General features: G+C 36.3%; 1 long non-coding RNA gene across 1 annotated transcript in view; it reads right to left on the bottom strand.

Moving 5' to 3' along the window:
- Positions 1-12,153, bottom strand: part of LOC147378103 (uncharacterized) — a 68,274-nt gene that overhangs the window by 35,824 nt on the left and 20,297 nt on the right. The gene's annotated exons all lie outside the window — the stretch shown is intronic.

Genomic DNA, 12,153 nt, shown 5'->3' with positions numbered 1-12,153 from the left:
TATGGTTTAGAATATGAAAATGGTTGTTAATGGGTCTCAAGCAGTTTAAAATAGATTTATAGTCACGGCTACTAGGGGCACTAAAAGTACTGTATCATAAAAAAAGAAGCTAAAGAAAGTTAAGAGACATAAATATAAGATGTGGTCAAAATATCCATAAACATCCCAGGCCCAGATGGCTTCTGGAGTGAATTCTACCAAATGTTTAAGGAAGAAATAATATCAAGCTACATATATTCTTCCAGAAACTGAAAAATAGGGACTATTTCCCAACTTATTCTATGAAGCCAGCATTGATCTGAGATAAAAACTAGACAGAGACATCAGAAGAAAACAACAAAACAAAAATTAGACCTTATCTTGTAGTGCATTTTAATTTATTGACCAAATATGAAAGGTAATGATACAGATAAAAGTCCTATGTTCTTTTAACATTTTAATTTTAATGGTCATTATGTATGTACAGAGCTTCTCTCATAATTCAGTTGGTAAAGAATCCACCTACAATGCAGGAAACCCCATTTCAATTCCTGGGTTGGAAAGATACACTGGAGAAGAAATAGGCTCAGCTGGTAAAGAATCAGCCTGCAATGTGGGAGACCTGGGTTCAATCCCTGGGTTGGGAAGATCCCCTGGAGAGGGGAAAGGCTACCCACTCCAGTATTCTAGCCCGAGAATTCCATGAACTGTATAGTCCATGGGGTTGCAAAGAGTCAGACATGACTGAGCAACTTTCACTTTTCAGCTAGGAAAAGTAAGAGAAATAATTGATACATGAAACTTATTTCAGTCATCCATATGCAGGTGTGTGTGAAGTGGATATTCATTTATATACAATAATGTGCCTGTCAGGATAAAAATACAATTCTTACTAAGGGTAATGGTAAAAAAAATTTTGAACATAAATTTCTTAGAATATCAAGATTATTTCCTTGATCAATTTTTAATTCCTTCTATAGTTGAAGAATATTTTCAGAATATATGTTTCCCTTCTTGCAACTCATAAGATTTTTGTTGCTTACACAATTTTGCTTTGGAAAAACTCATAAAATATTTTCTTACACAATTTTTTTTTTTTACTGAATTATATAAACCTAGAATTATGACTCTTGGAAAATGAAACTAATTTTCAGAGTTTGATGTATGGCTTGTGCCATGAATGCTATTTTGTCTTCATGTCAATGAGTAGCTCACAATGTATGTGTATCAGCCAACTTAAATTGTTATTAGAATTGATGATATAGTGAAGTGAGTGTTTTTTTCTGTGTGTAGTGTTATATTGAAGCATCAGTTCTGTTACAACAAATACCATTCATTTGTCATATAAAATACATGGAGACATTTAAGAAAGTATTTTTCCACACTTCTTTGTCACAATTTCCATTTACTAGAAACAAAACTTGGATTAATTTCAAGATAATGTAAATCTTTCCTATAGGAAAAATGAGCTATTGCACCTAACTGAGTAATATAACACAGGACTTGGGAATGGCATTACACTGAGACCTTTACATGTTTCTTTTATACCATTATGGTAAAAAAAATCTCTTTTCCCAAAGCAAAATAGATTTACTACCATTTTGATGCTATAATTTTTAGGTGTATTAATCAAAGATCTTCTTTAAAAGTCTAGAAATGGCATCAAACAAACCTTAACTATTTAAAAATTTGATGCCATCAATGACACAATGCCATTGATTTTCAGATTTGTTTTTCTGTTCAAAATTTTTCATAGAATTTTATATCCCCAGAACAACTGATTCTCACATGATTAGACAGGAAACCACCTTATACTTAACTATTAATAGTAAGTTTCATCAATTCTGTGTCCTCTTTTTCTGACTTTCGTGAAGAGAAAACATCTGCTTGCCATTCTCTATATAATAACATCATATATTTGAAGTTTGTAATTAAGTTTCCCCTGAAGATTTAATAACTATGATTCTCGAAACTCCCTTTCTAAACTTCTAAACCTGTAATCAGTTACTTCATTATGCAACAGCAACAAAGACCCAGTGCAACCACAAATAAATATTCCAAGTTCTCCTTATTTTTTCACAAGTCTTAAAATTGTTGAGATCCAAATTGGACATATCCCATAATTTATTATTAAAGGATCTCTATCATCATACCACTCCATCTTTCGAGCACTGGTCTAGGAGTCTGGAGATTTAGCATCTATTTCTGCCTTTCCTGCTTCCCAGGTGGTGCTAATGGTAAAGAATCTCCCTGCCAATGCAGGAGATGCAAAAGACTCAGGTTCTATCCTTGGTTTGGGAAGATCCCCTGTAGTAGAAAATGGCTACCTACTCTAGTATTCTTGCATAGAAAATTTCATGGATAGAGGGGCCTGGTGGGTTATAGTCCATGGGGCCACAGAGTTGGACGCAACTGAGCACAAGAACGGAGAAGGCAATGGCACCTCACTCCAGTATTCTTGCCTGGAAAATCCCATGGACGGAGGAGCCTGGTAGGCTGCAGTCCATGGGGTTGCTAAGAGTCGGACACAACTGAGCGACTTCACTTTCCCTTTTCACTTTCATGCATTGGAGAAGGAAATGGCAACCCACTCCAGTGTTCTTGCTTGGAGAATCCCAGGGACGGGGGAGCCTGGTGGGCTGCCGTCTATGGGGTCGCACAGAGTCGGACACGACTGAAGTGACTTAGCAGCAGCACAGCACAAGAACAAAAACACAGTCCCCCTTTCCTGCTTATTAGCTTTTCTGATTTGTGTTAAGTCATCCAAATTATCTGCATTCCAGTGTACATATATATTGATGGTAGGAACTGGACTAGAAGATCTTTATTGTCTCACAGTTTTATGATTTTCTCCAGTGAAACAATTTTAATGGATATCTTTGTGTGACAAATGCTTTGCATTCTCTTCTGCAGGTTTTTTTCTTCACAAATAAAATTATCTTCCATTTATTCCCTGGGAGCTTCATTTTATTTATTTCTTCAGCTTGTCAAAGTCATTCAGAATTCTAATTTTCTACAAGGCAAAGGATACTCCTAAAATATCAGTGTTTCAATGCCCTATGCAGTATCTAGGAAGAAAGAACTCAGAATATTCGTTTGTATAGTGAATCAGTTTCAGGAATTTATATAAGATAAACAAATGTGGTTATACTTAGTCTCATAAAAGAAAAGTTTCACAGGATAAAGAATAGGTCAAAAGGTGAAATTAGGAAATTCTCTGGCAGTCAGTGTTTAGGACTCTGTGCTTACACTGCCAAGGGCCCAGGTAAACTCCTTGGATAAGGAGCTAAGATCCTGCAAGCCTCATAGCATGACCAATAAAAGGGGGAAGTGGGATTAGCCAATCTTTACTGTTCCTCCTCCATTTTTCCCTCTTCCACTAATATTTATTTAATACTCCCATTTACTGTGCTCAGTGCTGTGCCAAGAAAGCGTAACAGATGAATTTCTTGTCCTTGCAGAACTCACATCCTAAAATAGGTGTCATTGAAGTGAGAAAAAGGGTAAAAAAAAAAATAGACTTAAAATATGCAAAGAATAAATGACTGTTTCAAAGTACATGTACTTTTACCAATATGTGCTTGTTGGAATCTGGTAGTAAAAGGTTCATCTTCGTCAAGTCTAAACTTATGACTTAGACTATGGCTTCTGCCTTGTTCACCTTCATATGACTTTTAAGAGGAATCTTGTCTGGAAACAGATAGTGTCTTTTTATTCTCGTATCACTTCTGTTTATTTACACCTACTCCTCCTCCTTCTTTCCCTTCTCCTTCTCCTCTCCCCTCTCTATCCTGTCCCCTATGCGTGCGTGCGTGAGCCCGCGCACACACACACACACACACACACACAATTTCCTCCAATTTAAGGTACTTCATGTAGAGTGAGTCCCACAATCTCCTTGGAACCAGGTTTCCTAAATTAGTCTCAACTTTTTCTCAAAATTACTGTCAAATCTTTCTTCTTGAGAATAAAATCAAAGGGTTCTTGAGAAATAATAATAATGGTAAATCAAGCGTAGCTTTTTCCCACCAAGGCTTTGAATCGCTAGTATAGGGACTATAAGTAATTTTTGCTAGAGTAAGGTGTGCATATTCTTAAACTTCTATCCTCATAGTTGGAAAGGTCATAAGAACTATAAAAGAAGAGTTGGAAATTTTCCTGGAGAACTGAAATGGGATGAGATAAGTTTTAGAAATATTCTCACAGTATTTGAGAATATTCGGAGTGATCTAAGGAGTAGATATAACAGACGAAAGAGCTAGTGGAATAAGCAGACTGGACATATCTTTATAGTCTAATTTGTAACTGTGGATGAAGGATTAGACAGTAAAGAAGAGAGACAGCAAAAGAAGAATTTTAATGAGTGGTTTGATAGTTGAAGTGATGGATCACTAACTCTACTCCTGACAAAACACATAAACACCCACAACTTTCCTTTCTTTGTAAAATGTGGCTAAATGTACTCCCTTACTGAGGAAATGTCAAAAATAACAAACAATAAAAATCACTGAAAAGTTACCATAAAAAATCCCTTAAATAAAAGCAGCTTTTCTCCAGAATTTTTTCCTAAGCTTTATTCAACTTTTCTATAAATTTATTTTAATATGCCATTTTTTATTCTCATAGAATACGTCTATCCTGTTGGGAGATCTAAAAGAATTTTTTCTTTGTCAACTGAAACATGTAAGTTTTGATAGTGTTCATTGTAAATAGCTCATTGTACAATAGTGTTCATTGTAAAGTAACATAAGATTTGTACTTTTTTCTTTAAAAAAATCATATACTAGAGCAAGACTGGTGATAAGAATGACAGTAAATAAAAACACAATAATAGGGAGATGCTAAATCAGATGAGCCACAATATTTAATATAAAACAAATCTTTTAAAATTCCTTTTACGTTACAATACCCAAGACATGGAAGCAATCTAAAAGTCAATCAACAGAAGAATGGATAGAGAAGATGTGGTACATATATAAAATGGAATATTAGTCAGCCATAAAAAGGAACAAAATTGTGCCATTTGCAGAGGGATTGATGGACCTGGAGACTTTCACAGAGAGTGAAATAAGTCAGATAATATATTATCACTTATATGTAGAATCTAGAAATACAGTACAGATAAACTTATTTACAAAGTAGAAATAGAGTCACAGATGTAGAGAACAAATTTATGGATACCAAAGGGGGAAGGGAGGTATGGGATGCATTGGGAGATTGTGATCAACATATATATATATATATAGGGATCAACTACTATATATAAAATAGATAAAATAGATAACTAATGAGAACCTATTGTAGAGCACAGGGAGCTCTACTCAATGCTTTGTGGTGACCTAAATGGTAAGAAAATACAAAAATAAGGAACATATGTATCAGTTCAGTTCAGTTCAGTCACTCAGTCATGTCTGACTCTTTGCGACCCCATGGACTGCATCATGACAGGCCTTCCTGTCCATCACCAACTCCTGGAGTTTACTCAAACCCATGTCCGTTGAGTGGTGATACCATCCAACCATCTCATCCTCTGTCGTCCCCTTTTCCTCTCACCTTCAATCTTTCCCAGCATCAGAGTCTTTTCCAATGAGTCAGTTATAACATCAGGTGGCCAAAGTATTGGAGTTTCAACTTCAGCATCAGTCCTTCCAATGAACTCTCAGGACTGATTTCCTTTAGGATGGACTGGTTGGATCTCCTTACAGTCTAAAGGACTCTCAAGAGTCTTCTCCAACACCACAGTTCAAAAGCATCAATTCTTCGGCACTCAGCCTTCTTTATAGTTCAACTCTTACATCCATACATGAAGACTGGAAAAGCCATAGCTTTGACTAGACGGACCTTTGTTGGCAAAGTAATGTCTCTGCTTCTGAATATGCTGTCTAGGTTCATCACAGCATTTCTTCCAAGGAGCAAGCATCTTTTAATTTCATGGCTGCAGTCACCATCTGCACTGATTTTGAAGCCCCAAAAAATAGTCTGTCATGGTTTCCATTGTCTCCCCATCTATTTGCCATGAAGTGATGGGACACATACCATGATCTTAGTTTTCTGAATGTTGAATTTTAAGCCAGCTTTTTAAAACACTCTCCTCTTTCACTTTCATCAAGAGGCTCTTTAGTTTTTCTTCGCTTTCTGCCATAAGGGTAGTATCACGTGCATATCTGAAATTATTGATATTTCTCCCAGCAATCCTGATTCCAGCTTGTGCTTCATCCAGTCCAGCATTTCTCATGATGTACTCTGCATATAAGTGAAATAAGCAGGGTGACAATATACCACCTTGACATACTCCTATTTGGAACCAGTCTGTTGTTCCATGTCCAGTTCTAACTGTTGCTTCCTGACCTGCATGTAGGTTTCTCAAGAGGCAGGTTAGGTGGTCTGGTATTCCCATCTCTTTCAGAATTTTACACAGTTTGTTGTGATCACACAGTCAGAGTCTTTGGCATAGTCAATAAAGCAGAAGCAGATGTTTTTCTGGAACTCTCTTTCTTTTTCAATGATACAGTAGGTATTGGCAATTTGATCTCTGGTTCCTCTGCCTTTTCTAAATCCGGCGTGAACATCTGGAAGTTCATGGTTCACATACTGTTGAAGCCTGGCTTGGAGAATTTTGAGCATTACTTTACTAGCATGTGAGATGAATGCAATTGTGCAGTAGTTTGAGCATTCTTTGGCATGGCCTTTCTTTGGGATTGGAATAAAAACTGACCTTTTCCAGTCCTGTGGCCACTGCTGAGTTTTCCAAATTTGCTGGCATATTGAGTGCAGCACTTTCACAGCATCATCTCTCAGAATTTGAAATAGCTCAACTGGAATTCCATCACCTCCACTAATTGATCCACTTTGCTGTACAGCAAAAACTAATACAATGTTATAAAGCAACTATACTCCAATAAAAATTAATTAAAAATAAAATAAAGTTCCTTTTACAGAAGCATATTCATTTAAATCACCATTTAGGTACTCCTACACTTTACTTTTTATAAGGTATGTTTTAAATCCACTGCTCATTTAGTCATGACTCAGTTGGTGTGTGTGTTAATGAACAAGCTAATAGAGTTTGAGCCCTTTAAGACATACTAATATTTTCAAACAAGTTAAAAGGGTCTTCACCTCAGCAGGGGCCCAAGTAGAAAAACACTGATCTTATATTGCTTCTGGTGAGTGTTAGAGTCTATAAACTTTTAGATCTAAATGCTTAATGGGATTTGTATATTCAGTAGAAATAAAACAGTGCAGTTGTGTTCACAGCCTTTTTGGTTTTTGCTTGGGGTTTAAAAAGTGCTTCTAGAAGGGGTGAATGTTTTATTGATTAGCCAACCCAACAATTTTTTACTGTGTATAAATAATTGCTAGGTGTTTCAGCAAATTCAAGTTGTAAAAGTGACTGGAGTCAACATTATTTGGTAAATTACTACCAATCCTTACTAAACATTTTTCATATTTCAATTAACTTTTTTCTGCCACTAAGTACTAAACAATAAAGCAACTGTGCAGTTAGATACCATTTTATCATGCCTGAACATTACTATTTTACAAAGAGTAATAATTTTTGGATGCATAAGCTGTCAGTTAAATAATTTCATTTACCTTTAAATGATTTGTAAGCCTCTTTAAGAACATCATTAACAAACCTCCTTTAATGATTAGCCAGGAAATGTCCTCATATAATTAACAATTTTCTTACACCAAGCAGAACACTTTTGTCCTAGAGAAGAGGGTGGGAGAGCTTTGAGGAGGACCTACAAAAGATAAATCTAGGCCAGACAGTCCCAATGGTCACAGATGATAAATATCTGGAACCATTTAACAAAGCCCCAATGGGAAGTCAGTATCATCATCATTTTGTAAATGATGGAGGTGGATTTCAAACATTCTTTCCTGTGTGTAAATGTGGAACATCTGTGGGAACAAATGCCTGTTCAGGCTGTGCAAACAAAAATAGAAAGATTTCCATTCTGAAATCTCTTTCCGGAGTATGGTTGGATATAAGAAAGAGAAGACCAGATTCTTGTTATGGCATTTAAAATTGGTGTTCATAAAAGATAATCAGGTTTGCCCATTGTTTCAGGATGGTTGTCTTAATTAATAATTTTATTAATGTCCCCAAGCATAAGATTCACCCATGTAGATAGAGACAGGTTGATGTAATGCTTTTGGCAAAGAGGTAGATTATGTTACTCTGCTCATTTCAAAGCCTCCATGATGGTCACAGATCAGAAAGTAATTTGAAAAGGATGAATCTATTTCCCCCTTGCTTCCTGCTAAAGTAGTTAAGATTGCTATTCCAGATTAGTTTTTATTGATAAAACTCATATGTTAACTTTTTCCAAGTAATAATTAAAATATTTCAGTTAGATTTGGCTCATAACAATCTTTTTTGGCTATCACAATCTTAGACTTAACTTCCCTAATTATACCAAGTTAATTTATACTATCTGACTGAAAACAATGGAGGGAAGTAGCGGCTATAGCATTTTAAGTCATTTTGGTTTTTCCCACCTCTCAGATGTTTATCATATTTTTCAATGGACCAGTGAACACATCACACTTTGAGGCTAGAAATTTTATACATAAGAATCAGATTTAAGCAAATAGACTATTTGTGTTTGTGGTTGAAGAGAGACATATTTTAAAATTATACTTAAAGCATTTTTATAAATATATATTTATACACATACTTATAAATTATATTTTAAATTACTCTGTAATTGCCAGTTTTGATTGTCTTATAAGAAAGTCCACTCTGATTCTATGATTCTATTTGCTGTATGGGCTTCTCTGGTGGCTCAGATGGTAAAGAATTTGCCTGCAATGCGGGAGACATGTGTTCGATCCCTGGGTTGGAAAGATCCCCTGGAAAAGGGAATGGCTACCCACTCCAGTATCCTTGCCTGGAGAATTCCATGGACAGAGGAGCCTGGAGGGCTACAGTCCATGGATTTCCTAATTTGGGCCATTTATCAGATAATTATCAGGGCCTTCTTTTGCCCCTGTCAGATAAGTTATTTTAAAAACACTTTTAGGACAAATGTGCCATATATTGAAAAGTGAATGTTGTAAATTTTATTTAATATGTTCTATTTAGGGGAAAAAAAGTGAAAGCCCTGAGGCTCTAACCAGAGTCTTCTGCATTACAGGCAGATTCCTGAGCCACCAGGGAAGGCTCTATGTGGGAAATGTCATGCCAATTATGTATTTATAAACATATCTCAAAGAAAAGAGGTATATTGTGTCCCAGTTTAATTTAAATGTTACTTAGTATCATCGCCCAGAAAGGGTTCGGCAGGGCAAAGTCTGGATGGCTCCTTCCAGCTGGTTTATAGATTGTGTGATGTCCTTTGAGTTGCTCCCTCTTGACAACTGAACTCGCACAGTGTGATAACCTAGTGATTGCACTGTTTTCATCAGTCACATTTTTACAAATAGGTAGACTCATTCATCAGAGAAGGCGATGGCACCCCACTCCAGTACTCTTGCCTGGAAAATCCCATGGACGGAAGAGCTTGGTAGGCTGCAGTCCATGGGGTCGCTAAGAGTTGGACACGACTGAGCGACTTCCCTTTTCCCTTACTTCCTTTTAGTATAAAGCAGTAGTATTTTAATCCATTGAAGAAAACCCTTATGGTTGTTGGCAGGGCAGGGGAAAAAAGTTTTTTTGAGATTAGGCACCAATTTTTCAAGCTGTGAAAGAACGACACACCACTATTGATATATTAATGAAAAGGTGATACCATACAAAGTAAAAAGCCTGAGATATTTTGAAAATTTTACTCGGTCTGTTCAACTGAAAAGTTGCTGATAATAGATTATAAAAATTCTTCTAGAACTTCCCAGAAAATGAGATTAGTATTGTCTCACCCCAAACTATCCTGTCAATTCCATATTTAAAAAGTAATTAGCCATATGATATATGTAAAATGCAAAATGATATTCACTACCTTCACTGAAAAGGATTGAGTATTTTTGCTGAATGGAGAGAGGATTGTAAAACCCTTGGGTGATTTTTTTCCTGCATTTTTTTATTGTTCTTAATTTTATGACATTTCCCGTCATCTCTGCTTTCTGCAATTTGAGAATGTGAGAAATTGTTGCTATGAAGTTTATACATTTCATTGTGGTTTATGTGTGGTACAGAGTCTAACTCATCAAAAGTGTATTATGTGGGTCTCATTAGCTCCCTTGCTAATATCTTTTGGAATACATACCATATATTCTGCATGCAACCAAGAGGAAGAACAAGGATGAACATAGGGAAAACTGAGGTGGTACCCTTGATTACGCTTACAGAATTCCAGAATTGAAACATGTTTTGATAATTACCATTTATTTTAGCTTCATGTCAGCCTCTAACTGAATCCCTTTTTACAAAAAAAAAAATCATACAGATAAAAAAAACTTTAAAAATATGATTAGATGTTATGAAGGATATGAAACAAAGTAAGCTGGGATTTCTGTTCTTAAGAATCTAATGATTTAACATGGAGATAAGATATGTAAATAACCATAAAACAGAGAGATGATAGGTGAAATGAAAGGAATCACTTTGATAATTTAGTGAAGAGGAAAATGACTTCAGAGAAGGCCCGATGAGGAATACAGCAGATGAATTTGGGGAATGAATCTGGTATAAATGATCAGTAGATGAGAAAAGCATGGAAGTTCATAGTGCATAAAATTACTAATAATGAGAGAGTGATCATAACACTAAATTATTGGGATTGGGGAGCTGCAGCTGCTGCTGGAACAGACCAGTGGAGACCTGGGGGCTGTGATTCTGCTCATTTTCAGCTCTTCCACGTTTGCCTTTTCATATTTCAATAGCCAACTCTGAATGTTGTGAATATTGAGGGCGGCTAAGGGACTCCTTGCAATTTATTTTCTCCTTTTGCTATTCCATTTTTAATGAACAGACTAACACATAGGGGAGGTTCATTTTCTAACAATGTTCATTTCACACACAGAACCAAATTCCAAGGCAATATCTGAAGCTGAATCCTCAATTTAGAGCACTGGAGGGCTGTGCAGATGATGACAGAAAAGTGGTTTTTCAGAAGAGGCACAGTGGGGCCAAGGTGACACCAGAAGAATTTTAGGTCATGAGCGATACCCATGCCATTTTCTGCTGAAGGAATAATGTCAACCTCAAGTCCTGGGTAGATGCCAACAAGGATAATTGCTCTTGGAAAAATTAACTTGGATAAGTTGAAAACTACCCTTTGCCCAAATATTAACCAGTCTAGAAGCTCTCATTTTTTCATCCAATTTTTTATTGTTATTGTTTCTAGGCAGCCTGCTTACAGCTTAAGGCTGTATTTTTCACATTCATTTTCTGGACACGAGATAAATAGAAAAAGTTTAGACAAGTGAGTTAAATTGTGGGTAGACTATTTCAAAGATGTAAGTATTGGGGTGAACTGCATTCCTGATCCTTTTAAGGCAGTCATTAGCAAGCGCATTGTGGCCACCAGAGGTGAACTTTATCTCATTAATTTTAATTGGGGAAAGTCATCTTTATTTCCTTTTCCTAAAGCCCACACTTCACTTTATGGTTTAATTATGTTAATAGTGCACCTCACCAAAAGAAGCAGTTCATGTCTTCTTGATCTCATAATAAGCGTCTTGCAACAGTTCATCTGAAACTTCCCCACTGTTTCCGAGACCTCATTTCTCCACATTCCCTCATTCTCAACAAATGAGCTCACTCATATTTTACAGAGGAGCTAAAGGTCACTTAGCATAGACTCCCTTACCTGTTCTCTTCTCGGGCTTGATTTCTACACCTATCATGTCGCTTTCCTTAATCGATTCTCAGAGAAAGAGGTCTTCCTTTCCTTTCACTGAGTCGGCCCCTTGCTTCTCTAAGTGTGTCCTGAAGAGCAGAAGCATCAGCATCACCTGAGAGCTTGTTAAAAATGCGGAATCTTGTGACCCATGTTGGACTAAAGAATCAAATCTGGAGGCCTAGGTAATTTGCACACATTCACATTTGATTTTATATCCTTGTCAGTCCTACATTCCCCATGACCATTTTCCTTCATTTACTTCTATTGTAAAATGTCATTTTAATATATCTCCCTTTCTCTTCACTTTAAGTGCTTAGAGCTTCTCTTTTTCCTATCCTGTCAAGTCCTTCTCTTTCCACCACTTCTCACTCAAATTGCACTT

This window comes from Bos grunniens, chromosome 2, assembly GCF_055505025.1.
Source record: "Bos grunniens cultivar Pamir isolate PY7600 chromosome 2, Bosgru_T2T1.0, whole genome shotgun sequence".
Lineage (NCBI taxonomy): Eukaryota > Metazoa > Chordata > Mammalia > Artiodactyla > Bovidae > Bos > Bos grunniens.
Note: the sequence above shows the minus strand (reverse complement) of the source record. Positions and strands in the feature narration are given on the sequence as shown.